The sequence below is a fragment of the Hermetia illucens genome, chromosome 4 (assembly GCF_905115235.1).
Source record: "Hermetia illucens chromosome 4, iHerIll2.2.curated.20191125, whole genome shotgun sequence".
NCBI lineage: Eukaryota > Metazoa > Arthropoda > Insecta > Diptera > Stratiomyidae > Hermetia > Hermetia illucens.
Window position 1 is genome coordinate 60,757,067 of NC_051852.1, and position 18,453 is coordinate 60,775,519.

General features: G+C 41.0%; 1 protein-coding gene across 1 annotated transcript in view; it reads right to left on the reverse strand.

Annotated features, from left to right (window-relative positions):
* LOC119655964 overlaps window positions 1–18,453 on the reverse strand; it is a 284,525-nt gene that overhangs the window by 96,335 nt on the left and 169,737 nt on the right. The gene's annotated exons all lie outside the window — the stretch shown is intronic.

Consider the following 18,453-nt stretch of genomic DNA (forward strand, 5'->3'; position numbering starts at 1 on the left):
ACTTTTTAAAGGTGTGTCAGATCTATATAGGCATCGTTGCCTGTCAATCCCTACGATTCGTCAGTTTAGTTTTCTTAAACATCTGAAGTCCTTCAATTATTATATTTCTTCCCGCTAGAAAAGGTGCATTTCAGAATAATTTACTTGACGCAAACGTATCCAACTTCCTACTCTCTATAACGTTTATATAATTATGAACAGTTCACCAACCAATTTTCGGAGACTTCTAACTTCAAAGCTTTTCTGCTAATCAAGCACAATCTAGAAACGGTTAGGACTCTCCAGGTATGCGTACCTGAACGCGTCACCTAGCTGCACGTAGTGCCATCTAGCCAAATTTGGCGTTATCTTTTACAACCGGAGCTTTTTCAATTAAAAGAATTGCCAGGTAAAACCGCTTACGGGTATACATATCTGGTGTTGTTTCAGTATAAAGTCATGCCTAATCTTATCTAAAATTGACGAAAGAACTGTAAACACGAATGAGACTTAAATCGACTTTATCTGATACAGACTACATCGCTTAGTGAAAGCCTCCTACCAATTTAGAATAAGTGAACACAATGGTGTATTCATTGTGGAAAATTAGAGAACAAGGGGAGTGAAAGGTCATTTTGTGCGGAATATATGTAGAAACATATATGTATCAATTTAATTAAATAGTCTCCTCAATAAAGTGCGCCGAATCATGATAACGATGCATGAGGGAAATTTGACAGGAGTTCTATGATTTCATGTATGAGGATTTCTACTTATTGTAAAGATACAAATGTTACTCATGATTGCACGTACGGAGCTTACTGTTACTATGAAGAAAATGAATTCGGTGTTTGAACTTATTTTCAATTCTGAAAAGCTTGTGACTTGCATCATAAGTCCAAGAAAGGATTAATATATCTTCACGAATAAATCTTTAGCAAATTATAACTGGAAAATCCGAAACGAAACTTCTAATTCCCCATTCTTTCAGTCTACACGTGCTTTCATAATGCACGAGAAACGTTACAAAAGTCACGTAGAAACGATTTTTGTGCACAATATTCTACATGGAGCGTGTTACGAAATAAAAATCTCCATAAGCATGTCCCAATCTTTTTGAATAGAGATTATTGACGTCATAGGGTCCAAAGGCTATAGCAAGCAGTAACAGATGCGATGTTACCAATAGTGCGATCTGAATATTCAAACAGTGCCGATACTTCTCGGGGACTCCTAGCAACTGAGGTTTTCGTTATCTCGTAACTTTTCTCAAACTGCATTGGAGCTATGTGTACATACGAGTACATATGTATATAGTTTTTCACTAATTGGAATTCAAATAGTATTCATTTCTGGCGACAGTTTACTTTCTTTATTGCTCGACTGCCATGAGTTACGCTTCGTTGTTGCTGCGTTGTACATCACCCATTCGTTTGCTCTTTACTTTTACTGCGATTTTGAGCCAATCAATTGACGGTTGCGAATTCATCATAAAGTATTTTTTTTAAATTGATTTGATTGTTAAAGGATCCTACCGGATCCTAGCACTTCGCCCTCTTTTACCTTTTGGTTGAATTATTTTGAAGATTTGTTACTAGATAACTATAATAATATTCTAGAATTAAAAAAAAAGGATAATATCCTAGAATTCACTTATATCAGGAAATCGAATGAATTCATTTACTTGAACATATTTAAGGAATATGCAGCCAACATGTGGAATTAACGAAACAAACAGAATTTATTATTCATACATACAACAATAGTAGGCCCACCATATCCTGCATGTTAGCTTATTTGCAAGTGTTTAATTAGAGGAAGGTATAGCTCTTGTGTTTTTTATTCATTTCAAATATTGAATCTCCCGAAACAACATTAATATTAGTAAATTGTGAAACGTCTCTTGTCCATTTCTTTAATGTTCCTCTCTTGGCATTTTCAAATATGCCCTATTACTTCCCCGCCCTTATTCTTCCTGGCTATTCTTAATTAAATATCGAACGTTTTTCTGCCAGATTATTACAAATCACACCAAAGGCGGAGCATTAGAAGTAGCTAAACAATTTCGTTCCTTAAGTTTTGCGGAATCTATTATAGTTTTCCTTATCATAACGTTGCGGAAATACGCAATATATACAGTAATAGAGAAACGGCTACTAAAATTACTGAACCCTAGAAAACTTTTAAAAATAATTTTTAAAGTAATATTGATAATATTTAAATCAGAAATAAAGGCTGAATTAAAATTTTTATAAAAGTCATGTGTCCTGAAAATCCACTTTTTCTAAGCTCAACTCTGCTAACAAAAACCTTCAATAACTCTTCACTATTGGATTAGGACCCTGGATTAGGGAACTCAAATAGAACGAAACTCATGATTTTCCCCGCCTTCTCAATCACAGAATAACAGTCGAGAAAATTAGTAATTGAAACGGTCCAGTACAATGTGTCTGTTTCCAAGCATTAGTTGTTGTATATTGCCAAGCGTATCTGTCACTTTAGCAACAAAGATAAATCGTACCCAAAAAATTGTGGAGGCGATCATACAGCAAACTACAGGGTATGCCCTGCTTACTTGGAAATAAAACAGAACATACTATATTGCGTCAGCATAACAGAACAAACCGGGAACACCATAATTTCATGGGAATATCCTACATGGATCCGTATTGAAAACGAAACGAAATTCACTGGGTGCAGCGATGTCAACATCGTATGCCGGAAAATTTGGAAAATATGCGCAGACGAAAAAAAAGTGGCGATGATAACAGTCTTGATAGAAGTCTAAAGTATGCTCTAAGCAATTCGGGAAGTCGAAAGCTTGACGGTTCAAGTATAAAGGGTTATGTGTGTTTCTTATATCAAAATATTTGTTCCATTTCATGTCAGAATACCCACTTTAGCGTGATATTGACATTCAAAATCTTGGAATTCGAACTAAAGTGAGAGTTTTGATCTACTATAACTTTCTCAGTAATAATGTCGTTTCCACCAAACTTGGCGGATTTTACAGACAATTACTGAAAGTTATGGTAATATACTATTATTACCGATATTTGAACAGATATGGAGAGGATTTTAGAGACTAAGCGCCGTATAGTGGAAGCTTCGTGATTTTTTTTAGATTTTTTAGTGGGATGACCACTTGATCCTGCACCCCCACTTTCCAGCCCCTGCCCGCCTCTCTTTTGCGTTGAACGTCAGAACTCAGGCCAGTATTGAAACGCACCGAGTAGTATCAAGATTTTTCATTTGATATCCCACATGACTATATTGCGTAAAAAAATTTGGCACCCCCCTTTTGCATATAGGAAGATCCTCTTTAAGTTCTATATACAATAGAACGATGTAATTCATTGCATCAGAGGGATTCACATTTCACCAAATTTTGAGTAGTGCGTATGATCGTCGGATAGACAGACAGTAAATCGACTTTAATAAGGTTTTGTTTTACACAATCCTTAAAGATATTTCATAGCCAACTTAAACGAGGAATTTAACAATTTCTCCATAACAACATGAATGACCTAATCGTGATATCGGATTTGAAATACCAGGGCACCTCTTCTATAGTATCACTCATCGAGATGATAAAATCGCACAGAGGTACGGATATCCTCATCAAACAATGCATCAACCAATCTAGACATATACAATAGAAATTAGATACAAGTCACATCGGTCTGTCTAGTTTTTAGAATTAGAAAACCCTTTTCTATAGCTTTTTATCAATCTGCTATCAAAGGCAACATTTTGGACTTTGTGTCTTCAGAATAGTCAGGTTATTGGCCCCACTTATAGCCTCAAAATCCTAGACCTTATAAATTTCAGGATGACTAAAGATAGACGGGTGTGGGAATTAAAATGGTTGAATGCCAGACTCTTGATCACGTTACCCCGGGGTCGTATCCCCGCCGTCTTGGATGTTTGTGCTCCTAATCGGCACTAACTGCTACCAAAATTACTGCAAGAAGTATGAATTCTCTAATCAACCCCATCATATCACTAACGTTATTAGAAACCACCTCAATGGTAAGAAAGTGTGTGAACATGATAAAATCTCTACGATGATCTAAGATCTCCCAAGCTTACTTTTTTTAATCCCACCCTTCTAGTTGAGAAGTTAGTTTAATTTTCTTCCATATATTTGCTGTAGTTCCGAAAAGCATTTTGTGCCTCTGGAATTGATTAATAAGCGGACGATTAAAACTTAGTCTCGAATCAAAGGGTTCCTCTGTAATGATAAAGCTAGTGTGAATTTACGACAAACACAATCGAAAATGCTTTAGACGATCACACCATGGTATACTAAAGTTAAAAGCATCCATCGAGAACATATCGCTACAGGGCAAGATTCTTGAATTTAGGAAAAAAATTAAATTATTATTATTATATTATTATAGATAGCCATTCTAAAAACAAAATGGTTGTTGGAAGTACCTGGTTTGCGCGAAAATCGGTTCACAAACATATGTGGGCCTCTCCAGACGGGATTACTTTCAACCAAATTGACCACGTGCTGCTTGAACGCTGCCACCTCTCAGCTTGATTAATGTCAGAACATATAGGGGGACCAATATAGACTCGGACCACTATCTCGTTGACATGGTGCTCTGAGCTCGAATTACGACACCACCTACAATCCCCTCTGACAATCAGGTGAGAGTGAATACTGAAGCCATCCACAACACTTATAACAGGGAAATGGATACCGCAATAACCGAAGTTAACAGAGGTTCTGGAGATGAAGCATCAACAAATGATCTTCACAACCACCTGAAAAACGTTATCATTGACACGGCCACAAAGATACTTGGCTCCAACCGCAAAAGGAGTCGGAACGGCTGGTTTGACGATGCATGTAAGCTGGCAACGGAACGGAAGAATGCCGCATACCGAGTAATGTTGCATTCCCGCCAACTGAAGATGACGGAAAAATACTGCCACCACCAAGTATAGGATAAACAGTCCGTGCAATTCATCGTCTTAAAAATCAAAAGTTGCCAGGAGCCGATGGAATTACAGCCGAATTAGTTAAATATGGAGGACGACCAGTTACACCAAGTGGTTCATCAACTTGTGCTCAAGGTATGGGACAGTGAATCAATGCCCAATGATCGGCAACGAGGCATTATCTGTCTCATACATAAAAAGGGAGATATCACACAGTGCAGCAATTATAGAGGTATCACGTTGCTGAGTACCATCTATAAAATATTCTTCGCTATCTTGCTAGGTCCGGATACACCTATACGTCCAAAACACCATTGGCCCATACCAAAGAGGCTTCACTCCAGGCAAATCAGCAACAGATCTCTACCGCAAGCGATGGAAAAACTGTTGGAATATGGACAACATCTATTCATCGACTTTAAAGTTGCTTATAGCCAGGGTAAAACTAAACACGGCCATGAGAGAATTCGGCTGACCCTGACCAATGTGTGAGGGCGGATAAAAGCAGCAGGATCACTCTCAAGACCATTCGACATCAACAACGGTCTACGACAAGGGGATGCCCTATCATGCGTCCTCTATAACCTGGCCCTCGAGAAAGTGATCCGTGATGCTGAGGTAAATGCAAGAGGTGCGGATCCACTTCAAGTCCACCCAACTATTGGCCTATGCTGATGCTATCGACATCATGGGAAGAACCACCTGAGACTGTACAAACTGCCTTCATCCAGATCGAGCTGGCGGCCATTGAGGCGAGATCTTGGGCTGCACATCAATGAAGGCAAAACAAAATATATGGTGGCAACGTCAGCACCAAAGACGAATCAACCAACAACATCAAACCGCACTGGTCAAACACAAACACGAAGAAGAATAAGGATAGGAGAATACAACTTTGAAACCGTTGATAATTTTTTCCTATCTAGGGTCGAAAATCACCACCGGTAACAGCTACGATGATGAAATCCGCGCACGGTTGCTGTCAGCCAACAGAGCCTATTTCAGCTTACAAAAACTGTTCCGCTCGAAACGTCTCACCATGGGGTCAAGCTCTTACTGTACAAGACTATGATCTTGCCAGTCCTCATGTATTCCTCGGAAACTTGGGTTCTTAGCAAGAAAAATTGCGAATCTCTTGGCCGCGTTCGAGAGAAGAATCCTCCGAAGAATTTTTGGCCCCCTACATGAGGATGGACGATTCCGTAGCCTACACAATGACGAAATCTATGAGCGATATCATGACCGTCCGGTTGTGGATAAAATCCGGCTCAATAGGTTACGGTGGGCGGGTCACTTAATCCGTATGGATGAGGATGATCCCACCCAGAAAGTCTATAAGGGCAATATCTATGGTAGAAAAAGAAGACGAGGCAGACCCTGCCTAAGATGGAGCGATGGCGTGGGTCAGGACGCCAGCACAACTTTTAGGGATATCGAATTGGTGGACCTCGGCGCAAAACCGGGATGTCTGGAGTTCCTTATTAATGCAGGCCTAGACCGGATACCGGTTGTTGCGCCGTTGATGATGATGATGATGGTAGAACACCAGTTTAGATAATTCTGCTGAGATATCATCACGCACTGACGGCTTCTTATTTTCAGAGTAATAACTGCCTATTCAAGCTCTTTCATGGTGACAAGCGAATAGTCGCTTTCCGCTCTCAATTTGTACACGGTGTCTAGGAAAAAATGCCCGCAAAATGCGATCCATCTGGTTGGTATGCAGTGTGCAGGGTTTCCGTTGAGCAATTTTTCGATTGGTAACTTACAATCATGCCCCTAAACAACAGTGATTTTTGCTTTTGTTTATTGCCTTGGGGAGTCTTCTTTTGGGGACCTTTTGTTCCAGGAGTTTTGACAAATCTCCTGATGTTCAACTTCGCCATGTTTCACCGCCGAGAGGGTGCTGGACTGGTGCACGCCAGCAAATGGCGTCAGCTATTTCGGACGTGCTGTAACCTAGCGGAAGTCTTCCAGATCTCGCCACCCGTCGTTTCAGTGATTCCGACGCAGGTCACAAGTTCTTCCTTCTCAGTCTGGGCGCCCGAATTTCATCGTGGCTCCACGTGGTTGAAACTACGTGCCGGTTTTCGCTTTTATTTGCAGGATGCGTTTCTGTTTGGAGTCTGGGTGAGGCATGCCCTGCGCCCTGGCATTGAAGTTACCCTCTACCAGAATCCCCTCTTTCTGCATCTCTCCTCCGTGACCATAACAGTGCCTTGCAAAGCATCAAACCTGCGTCGGAGGTCTGATTCCGCACCTGATTCATATGGTTATCATTCACTAAAAAACATTATCCCTAAACACCTAATTCCTCCTGTCACATCCCCGGTGAGTTGTAGCCGGGACCTAATACTTTAAGTACTTCCGCATTGGTAGCCTATTCATCCAAATTTGATTCATATTCGATTTGATACTAATCCGGGCATTGCTCACATCTGGACACCAACGCTTGATGCCGTCTTTTACTTGAAAAAGACACGGGTGAGGCAAGATCTCGGATTTCAAGAGAGCACCTAGGCTCTAGGCCAGAAGCCAGAGTCTGGTTTCTTAGAAGCCCCTTGACCGCCTCGTAGAATATACTCTTGTTAGTTGCCTTCGGACCAGTTCAACGAGGACTCCGCCCTATTTCGCTTCTCGTATCGAATACACTTCTGTTTGACTGCATTCAGGCTTGATCTTATAGTAGATCTCGCGTGAGAATTTCCGTAAATCCCTTGCCTTTTTCATTTCCTGGTCTTTGGCTTCGGTCATCCAGTTTTCTAACGGTGATGGCTTGTAGCTTCCCTTTGTTCTTCCCCGCCTTCCTTTTTGGGCCTTCGCGATTACTTAAGTGAAGTTGTTTTCACACACGTCTTCCTCTTTCCACTTTACAGTGAAAACTGGTTTACATAGCACTGAACCAAAGCAAGCACGGGGGAGGGGTGGGGGAGGTTTTGTTTTAAATAACATCAATAATCCAATTGGATCAGGGCCTTGAAGTGAGAGTGTGTGTGTGCGTCATTCAAGATCGTAACGGTACACTACAATACACTGTAGGAGGCAATGTGGTCAGCAATGCGCTCGCCCGCGATAATTACCTTGATTTGGCTTAGGTACTCGCAAATCCGCCGCACTTCAGCCCAAAGCTTGACCAATTTGGTCCGGTTCGGTCCAACATCAAGTGGATGCGGGCTTAGGAATCCTCAATCTCTAAAGAAATATTGGGTCCGAATTTATGTTTGATATATGTAATTCGCACCTATGCTGTGTTTTGCGAATTATATAAAGAGAAGCGTATAACACCTGTGAACCGCTTTAGTCACGTTGCTCCCAGAGCAGAAGTAAAGCAGCCGCTGACGAGTTGCCTCTGTCTTGTTAAGAAACCGTAATTTAATGTGGACCGCAATCCCTAAACAAAAATACGTCGGGAAGCCACTAGGAAAAAACGGGGATGCACCACGAAAATTTTGCACTTGTTATAGAACGCAATAGTAAAACAAATGATTACCTGTGGAATGGTAATCTGGGGAGATAGAACGGAACTCAGCACAACAGCCAGGGAGTTACACAAACTTCAAAAACTGCTTGCATGTATATCATAATTAGAATTTCCCCAACGGCACTCCCGTTCTTTTTAAACGGGTTTTCGCAAATAATTCGAAAGCATGTAGACATTTTCCGAAGGAAAAACAAAGAACATTAAATAAAGAAAAGTAATTGTGTCATTTTTTTAGGTGTAATGGGGACCGAGTAACTTTCGGAAAAATCGTTCTGAAGCTTTTTTGAAGTGCTTCGGAAGACCTTCAAAATACGGTGCGAAAGAAGTTATTCAAAATAATGTTATTATCCTAATTTTGACATAAAATAAAACAAATATGGTTTTCTCATATAAACTGAAAGTTAGTCGAATTCCTTGACAATCTACTGTATTTAAGTACTCACAGTGAATTCTAAAAATTTGGTGAATTTAAAGTGGTTGTTTCAGAAAAACGTGTGATTTGACAAAACAAATTTTTTTTATTTCTTCAAAAAAATCAATTTCTTAAATATATTATTAAATATAGAGAAAAAATGTGAAAGCACACTCGTTGAAAAAGCTGGCATGGTTAGTTTTGTAGAATAAAAATATATTGAAATATCGCGATTAAACGGTCGCATTTGACGGATAAGAGCACCTTCTTAAAGCCATTTGGTGGATCTTAAAACTGTAGTAGCCGAAAATGACCGACCAAAATTCCCTATTAGAAAAATGTAAGCGATAGCTGTAAAATTAACAAAGCTATGGACTTGAAAACCAGATACACAATTTAGGCAAAATGGACGAAAATTGTTATTATCATGCACGTTTTAGTATTTTTAAACATATTCGAATTGTATGCTTGATTGATTAAATTTTCTCATATACATGTATAGTTAAAAAAGCTCACGAACCCTCTTCCCGCCCAACCAGACCGAGGGGTGACCAACCTAAGGAGGGCTGAAGGCAACACCCAAAGGTCCAAATCACAGCGATGATGTGAAAATGTACTTGTGGCGTAGCATTTATTTCGAATGTTGTTAACTCGATTGACAGTGGCCCCATCGGTGTTCTCCGTGGCGGAGCAGGCCGTGATAAAAAAAATAATGAGATTTGTAAAATGAATTTAGTCTGTTGTCAGTACGAGAAAAGAGTCAGGATAGGGCGGAGACTTGCCCTGCAATTTATTGTTTCAATTGCATTTAACTCAAAATATAGTTAATTAGTTAAAAGCCGTCAATTTCATTTCAAACATGGCTGATATAACATGGCATTTAAATTAATCTGTAAACAAATATGAAATAAAGAGCTGATTAATCTAAAGTGGTGACCCCGAGGGACTCGTACGAATGGAGCAAAGAAAAGCTGCAAGCCACGGCCCGAACTCTCAAAGTGCCATCGGCGGACATTTTCGTTGTCCCTTCCTCGAATTCGAGACCCTACCTAACGGCCTTGAAGGCGGGTGTGTTTGGACTTTTTTTTGGCAGAAGTCTACTACCTTACCGGTGATATTTTCACCCAATTTATACTTCAAATCTTGTGTCACGTCAGCGGCGTTGAGAACACGAACTACAGCAAATCGACTGCAGCCAGTTCGGGGAGATAAACTCAACAATCAACTGACTCGACGACGTCACCACAAGGAGCCACCGAAAGAAAAAAAATGTAAGTTTTAAGTATTTATACTATTATTTATTATCATTACTTCATTATTTTTATATATGTAAATAATTTTAAACACATTGTTGACACGTTCGTCGGTAGGAGTTTCGCTTTTGTGGCGAGTTCTTTTCACTTTGGTCTACCCATCCGCTTCGGGGTGCGTTGTTAGTATCTGCGTTTCCCTTGTGCGGGCATTTGTGTGTACGGCCTGCCATAGTCAGTGCAGGGCCTTGTTAGAATCCGGTACAGCCGCGTCTTCGACAACACTCGCGTCGTTAACTTAGTTTTAGTTATGTCATTTGACAATCAAGACGCGGTAAGGCCCATCAGACCCTCATGTGACCGCCCTCACTGTCCGCGTCCCCCCATTTTGGCGACGGAATCCGGAACTGTGGTTCGTCCACTTGAAGGCGCAGCGGAATAACCGGTAGCCGACATTGTGAAATCGGGCTCCTACACACTGTTGAAGACCGAGTTAATCAAATGCCTGTCGGTAAGTGTCAGCTAAGCTGGATCACTTGCTGGCAGGTTTGTCGTTGGGTGATCGAAATCCTAGTCAATTGCTTCAAATGAGGCAATTGGGCGGGAACAACATCGACGACGACTTGTTAAAATCACTCTGGCTGCGACCACTCTCGGAGGGCACCCAAGCGGTCCTCGCGTGCGTCTCCGGTTCTTTGGAGGCACTGGCGACGCTGGACGCTCAGCGTTCGGGCGCCAGGTCGCGGGCTCGCTCGCGGTCTTCTAATCATAAAGGGCGATCGGGTACCAGGTCGTGAGGACATCCCTACGGACCGAAATATTTGTTGGTACTATCGCAGATTCAGATGAGAAAGTCACCAAATGTACGATCTCGTGTAAATTCGGAATTCTCAAAAAACTAGGTCCGCGGGGGGGTCCTGGCGATGACCATTCAGAAAGCAGCGCTACGTCGCCTAATAATTTATCGCCCTCTCAGCAGGCGCAGTTATCTCGTAGATACTGGTGGAGAGGTTTCGGTTCTTCCCGTACCCCAACATCATCGAATATTTCCTCAATCGTTAAAACTGGTGGCAGCAAATTCAATATAGGCAAGAAGAGTTTGAACAACTTATGCAACAGAGTATCTGCAGACCTTCGGACAGCTGTTGGTCTTCCCCACTCCATATGCTCCCTAAGCCAAATGGCAAATGGCGCCCCTGTGGGGATTACAGGAGGCTAAAGGCGCGGGCTGTTCCAGAGCGATATCCTATTCCACTCATTCACAACTTTGCGCATCATCTCGCAAATTGCCGCATCTTTTCGACTCTGGATTTAACCAAGACCTATCATCAAATCACTGTAGCTCCAGAAGATAATCCAATGACGGCAATATGTACACCCTTTGGACTCTTCGAATTCACACGGATGACGTTCGGGTTGTGCAATGCGGCGCAAACCTTGACTTCTGTTTAGTATATTTGGATTATGTTTTGGTCGCTTCTTCTCAGAGTCTGAGCACTTAGCTCATCTCGAGTGCATTTTTCAACGTCTCCTTGAGGCCGGTTTAGTCCTAAACGTTGATAAATGCAAGTTTCTCCAAACACAGGTGAGATTACTCGGCCGCTTCATTTCCCCTGACGGAATACAGTCCAACCCAGACAAGGTGCAAGTGATTACAAGCTTTTCGCGTCCGAAAACTGTGAAGGATTTGTGGAGGTTTCAGTCCGTTTTGAACGTGTACTTGTCTGGCCCCAAAACAAAGGACACAGGAGAGATTGTGTGGTCTGAAGAGGCTGCCCGCGTGTTCGATAAATCCCGACAGCAACTGGCTGATGCTACACTCTTGGTATTTACTCGACAAGATGCACCCCTAGCTGTTTTTCACAACCAAAAGCTGAATTAAGTCTGGCAGCCTTGAGCTTCTTTTCCAGACAGTTAAACCCCGCTCGACGGAACTGCAGGACTTACGATCGAGAACTGCTCGCCGCGTATTCGAGTAGGTAAGTAAGTATTAAGTATTTCCGCTTCTCTCTTGAAGGCAGGGGGAGTCTTTTGCGCATCCTTTTTCCTTCTCAGCTATTAATTTATGATTATCAAGATTTTTTGCGATGTTCGTGCAGAGAACTGAAATAAAAACCTTGCAGATGATAGCAAAACAAGTAAGGTCGACATTTTGAAGGGCAAGAGGCAGTTCCTTGGGGATGAGAAAAGTTATTCCCTTGGTGAAAAATTGCGGAAATGATTTCGGTCAATACCCTGTGATTGCTCTTGAACCGTTTCAGCCAGATATTGTGAATCTTATCAGCTTCTGCTTTTCAAGGGCTGTTTGATGAATGAATGATGTTGATAGTTGCCGCAGTGAACTTTAGTTTTGGGATCTTTGGCTTAGCGTCTGGGAGAATCTCAACATATTCTGTGAATATGACCTGGAATGCGGTGAAAGCATGGTTATAAATTCAGTCGACATCCCCTGTCACTAGGCTTCTTCTCATTAGACTGGGTTCATGGAGTGTCTTTTAGGTGGAGTATTCGAGGTGCTCGTTTGTTCATTCGGTTTTTAAAGACTCCACACCGAGCTCAAGTGAAACTTCTTGGAAAATTTGTTGCCTAGTTGGTAGGCCAACTCGATTATTTTTTGTTTTCATCCGGAATTGATTGACAAGGTTCTACTCCCAAACATGATTTAGTTCCGGAAATCGGGATATGAACGCATCATGGAGCCGATGTCTGTATCCTGATGGATTCCGTTCCAAATCCGTGATACGGTAATAGGTGCGGACGATAAATTCGTTGAATTGGTTTGTCCAAATAATACGACGCCTAGGTCTTCCGTCCCTGGTGGTTGTCGACATAACCGTCAAAACATCCAAGGGCGAAGAGCCGCTCTGATGTCGCTGAGCGACTCCCAACACCCAATTGGGTGCTGTCTTCGTGCCCCTGGGGCTCCATTAAAAAAAATTTTAAATGTTGTTATCCTCAATTTCTTCCCACGAGTAATAGGAAGCAGTCAACCCTGCAGCAATGCTACAGTGTCGCATAGTTACCGTCGAAGGTAGGGAACGTATTTAGAGGAGAGTCGCTGAAATATAGTATAACGTCATTGCAATTTATCCGATAAGCGCATCGAGTCCTTCACCTCCGATTGCGGATTTTTAAGGGAGGTTTGCCCCCCCTCAAGAAGGTAAGACTTGGTTAGGGAAGACGAACACAAATAAAAGCGTTCTGCTTGTCCGCGGATGCTTATTTACAAGATTAACCTGGGATATCCGTAGCTGATCCGATGGGTAATTTTATTAACCTTAATCTATGACACGCGCCTGGTCACAAGCAGATCTGCGTTTCCAACATCAGGTCGGGACGAACCTGGTACACCAGGCATATAAATGTATATATAAATATATATATTTACATAAGTATTTATGTACATGTAGGGACATTTTCTATCTTACGTTTGTTTAAGGGCAATGATAACGTTTTTAAGGTTTTGTTTCAAACAAAACTTTATTAGAATCGTGTCGATGTCTCTCTGTCCGTCTATCTGTCTGTCACAGTCGATTTATTTGGAAACGGCTAGACCGATTGTCGCGAGAGTTGGTGAGCGCGTGCGTTCTGTAGAACCCTTTACATACAGTAAGTGGCGACATTTTGTGTTTAGTTTAAAGGGAGCTCCCCATACATGCGAAAGGAGGGTACAACATTTTTTTTTACAAAATATGGCCTTATGGAATATCAAATGAATGGGCTCAATTAATATTTTTTGAAATTGGTATATTTGATATCGTGTGAAACGTAGGGTAGTGAGGGCTCAAATGTAACAGCTCTCGTTCTGAGAGCCTATCCAACTGAAAAATTTCCAGAATAACTCAAAAAATACTTTCTTTATTTCGTTGAAATATTCTGTACATCTTTCGTATAACAGTATTTACCAATGAAATATTATTAAAAAAAATTATTTAACCTCTCAACAACCGTATTATTTAAAAAAATGCTAAATATTGGCTTGTATTTGAATGTTTACAGATATCTTCCCCCGTAATACTAAATCTGACCGGAACGGTCACCTCTTCTCAGTAGAGGAATTATGGAATATTTTTTACCGAATTCCCCTAACCACAAATCCGTTTAATGCAAATTTGACATCGTAAATAATTTACGAGTCTTTCCAATCGCAACCTCTAGAGCTAATCAGATTATTCATAAAGCCTCTTAGAAAACGAACCATATTCAACTCGTTTGACATATTGACAACTTTTGATTATACTCAACTGCACAACGTTGACTATCGTTCGAAATCTACTCATTTACTTGAATACGAGTCATTCGAGCAAGACTTACCTTCTTCTTAGCTGCTTCAGCGCTGATCACATACAGATCGACTATTCCCAAAAGGCAGTCATCGCATCGGCATACGTCGTCTCCAAGAATCAGGGATCCCAGCGAACCAATGCTGCTGGTCGAGTCCAAAGAATCCGTTCGTAGCAGGCGACTTCCTGCCGGCCCAATTTGTGAAGATGCAGCCTCAATCTTCTTGGCCAGCAGTTGCTCCATGAGTGTTCGCGGGCGAGTGGATGATGGATACAGCGCCATTTTTGTGGGGATTCACTGCACAAATGAGTAAACGCACTTCACTGTTGGTTTGTATTATTTATAATTAATGTCAAAAGGAATCGATAGTTTCCGCTTTTCCGCAATAGTAATCACGCGCTAATGCCAAAGTGCGGCCGAGCAATTCACTCAGATCGACGTAACTAGGTTTTCAGTGATAAAGTTGTGGTAGGTAGTTTACGATTTCCTTTTTATTAATTTTCTCAGAACAAATCTAAAATAACACTAAATGGTGGGGCATCCCTTCAGATCTTAGATGCTTTTCGATTCATTTGGATGAATTTCAAATTGCAGTTTGCAGAATAACCCATGTGTAGCCATGGATTGCCTTTACTGACCAACAAATCGAAGACTAGTGTAGCTTGAATGTGCATGACGGTATGCAAGTTTTTTCAAATCATTTAATTTTTTTAATAGTTTCCATGTACCATTTGGAAAGTCGGTTCCTCGTAAACATAAAAGATTTAACCGTACTATGCTGAGTTAGTGATTTTATACTAATACATATATATATATACCATGCACTTGTAAAACCCTCAAAGTTCGTTGGAGATAGCTATGTAGGTCTGCGTTGACAAACCATAGGAGACGCAATATTTGCCTGTTATATATTGGAGTCGTAAAAATGCAGTATGCATGTTATAGGATATAAAATTATTCTTAGCATTTCTGATGTCAACAATAAACATTCAGAATCTGTATTCTTAATTTTCCCATTGGATGCTTCGCAAAATGGCCAATATAACTAGATGCACTAGAAATCGCCGACTTAGACGCAAAATGATCTTGAGAAAAACATCATGACCGTTAAGCAGATACAGTAACATTGATGTCGTGATTAGAGGTAATTTGCAATTGACATGTTTGTTACTACGAATGCTATTATAGACACTTGATGAATGTAGTGTAAAGATTTGCAAGCTGAAAGACATAGAGAGTGTTTGAAATGAATTTATTCAATTAGTGTTATACTTAGCGGCATATCTTATGTCCGCCGTTATAACATCTGAGAGATGTGGATGTTACCTATATAAAGGAAGCAACCGTGGGAGTTATGTAGGCTGCTATTTGGAAAGTGCATAGAATTTATTGGATATGAATTTTATTCTTCTGAGCACATATTTATCCTCAAAAGAAGTGATCTTTTGCATATTTTGAACTTCTTTCGAAGCACATAACTTTTCTGTTATCTCCACACCCGCCACCGCAAGAACGGTATAGTATCGAACGATACATTATATTAATACTCGGTGATGTGACTAACGTCACCATCTTCTTTTTCTCCAGCCTTTGTCCCGTTCACAAGCGGGGTCCGCTCGTCTTGATCGGTTTCGCAATTTGGCTCTATCGAATGCCTGATCTGGGTGCAATTTCCAGGCTTTTAAATCCCCATCCAGCGTATCAAGCCACCGTTGTTTAAGCCTGCCTTTTGGTCGTTTATCATCGACTTCGATGTTCAGACCAATCTCGCCAAGTGAATTCTCGTTAGTGCGAATTGCGTGACCATACCATGGAAGATGCATCCCTCGCAATTTTTCCACGATCAGTGCAACCCCATAACGATCAAGGATATCCTCATTTCGGATGTGATCTAAACGTGTGACGCCACTAGTCCAACGTAGCATCTTCGTCTCCATTACCGCAAGACGCCGTTCATTTTCTTTTGTAGTCGGCCAACACTCAGAACCATAGAGAGCGATAGGACGGACGACATTGCGGTAAATTTTAGATTTGAGACGTTCGTTGATACGTCGATCACAAAGAACACCAGTTGTGGAACGCCACTTAATCCAGGATGCGTTAATGCGTGAAGCAATTTCATAACGCAGTTCTCCATTGGCTGATAGCGTTGACCCAAGGTATTTAAATCGCTCAGTTCTGCGTAGATCACTGCTGCTGACAGAGATTGTGCCTGTTTCCTGGAGATCGGTTGTCAAAAATTCGGTTTTATTTACATTCAATCTGAGACCGTGTTGCATGAGGCGATCATTCCATTTTTGGACAAGTTGCTCGAGATCATTTTTGCTATCAGATGCTAGGAAAACATCATCTGCATAAAGCAGTGTATAGGGCGCTGAACATTGGATGTCCCGAGTGGGGGTGCCCATAACAAGGACAAAGAGGAGTGGTGAGAGGCCGCTTCCTTGATGAACACCAACAGAGACAGGAAGCGGTTTCGATACCCCCACCATACTTCGAACTTTACTTTTCAGATCGTGGTAGAGCAATTGAATCCAGCACACGAGTTCTTCTGGCACTAAGTGTTGTCGTAAAGCATACCAGATGAGTTGATGTGGCACATGGCCAAATGCAATGTAAAGACGGCGATACTTCTCACGGTGCGTGTATTGCGTCAGTAGTCCCGCAGTTTTTGACAAATCCGACTTGGTTCACGGTTATTTCAACGATTTCGCGAGTGGGTTTTTTAAGAATGCGTTCCAAAATTTTCATGGTATGGGAAAGTAGCCGGATTGGTTGGTAATTTGAAAATTCTGCTGAACTACCTTTCTTTTTCCATATTGGAACAGTGGTACTTTCTTGCTAGTCAGATGGTGGTCCTCGTTCCAAAGACCTTAGAAAAGAATATTTGACACATCACATGTATGTAGTTGTGATGTTTTGTGATTTTTGGATATTGCTCGGTATTGGTAAAGTGATACTACACTTTGTGTATCATGATTTGACGCCGGATACCAGTCGACTCACCTGTGAACGAGCACCTGAATCAAATCAGGGTAGTAAGGCTAACCTGTAGTGTACCGTTACAGTTTTGAATGAAGTGCTCTAACACACTTCAAGGCCCTGATCCAAATTGGATTGTTGCGCCAACGATTAGTATTATTTTAATATCTAACATTTAAAATAATTAATTTTACTCATTTGAAAGAAGCCACTTTCTTCTAAACTCAGGAATTTATTTTCATTTCAACAATTTCAAATTTTATTTCTTAATAATTTTCGAATGGTGTACGCAAAAATTGACCGAGCAAAATCGTTCGTTGACCTTTATAAACTTATCTATTGCTCATATAACCTATTATTGATGCAGGCAAAGCGATTGGCATCTGTTGGGACGATTGTGCATGTCGCTTGTAATGCAAAGCAAATTGTTGTACTTTTCACTTATGGAGTCAGCAAAAATGAAAATTAGTGGGATCGGGACTGTCTGAGGCGGTTGGCAGCAGATCAGCTGGATGCAGCACTGGGAGATCGTTTTTGTCTGTTCGATGACAGCAAATCGAAAGACCTAAAAAGTTATTTCCAAGGGAAATCAGAGATTTTAAAAGTGAATGGCCGGAGAACTGAAAAGTAAGTTTCCTCTCTTCGGTGACAGGAGGTTGAAAGTCAGAAGATCTTAAAAGTTAATCGCGAAGGATTTCAGTTCTTTGAAGATGGAAAACACGAAGGGCCTAGCAGATTTCCTGACCAGTTTTTTTGTGGAGCAAGCTGCTATCGGCTGTTAATTAACATAGTGTCCAAACCTTTATTCAAACCATAGGAATCATCAAGAATATCCTTCTTCTGGTCGCACGAATTTCATGATCTTTGGTGGCTGAAATGGCTGTAAGTGCTTAGATCCTATAATTGAATTCGGTGTCCGAGCATTGAAAAAAATTTAACCGGCAAATTGTATTTCTCTTGAATTTCCGGTAGCTTCGATTCAATAATAGGTATGTATTATCCAATGCATGTTAGAAAACTCAATTTGAATTGAATTACCGCATGTTTGGTTACGTAATTGAAAAATTATACAGTTGGCGATGAACGTTTGCTCCAGTGACAAACGCCTTCGG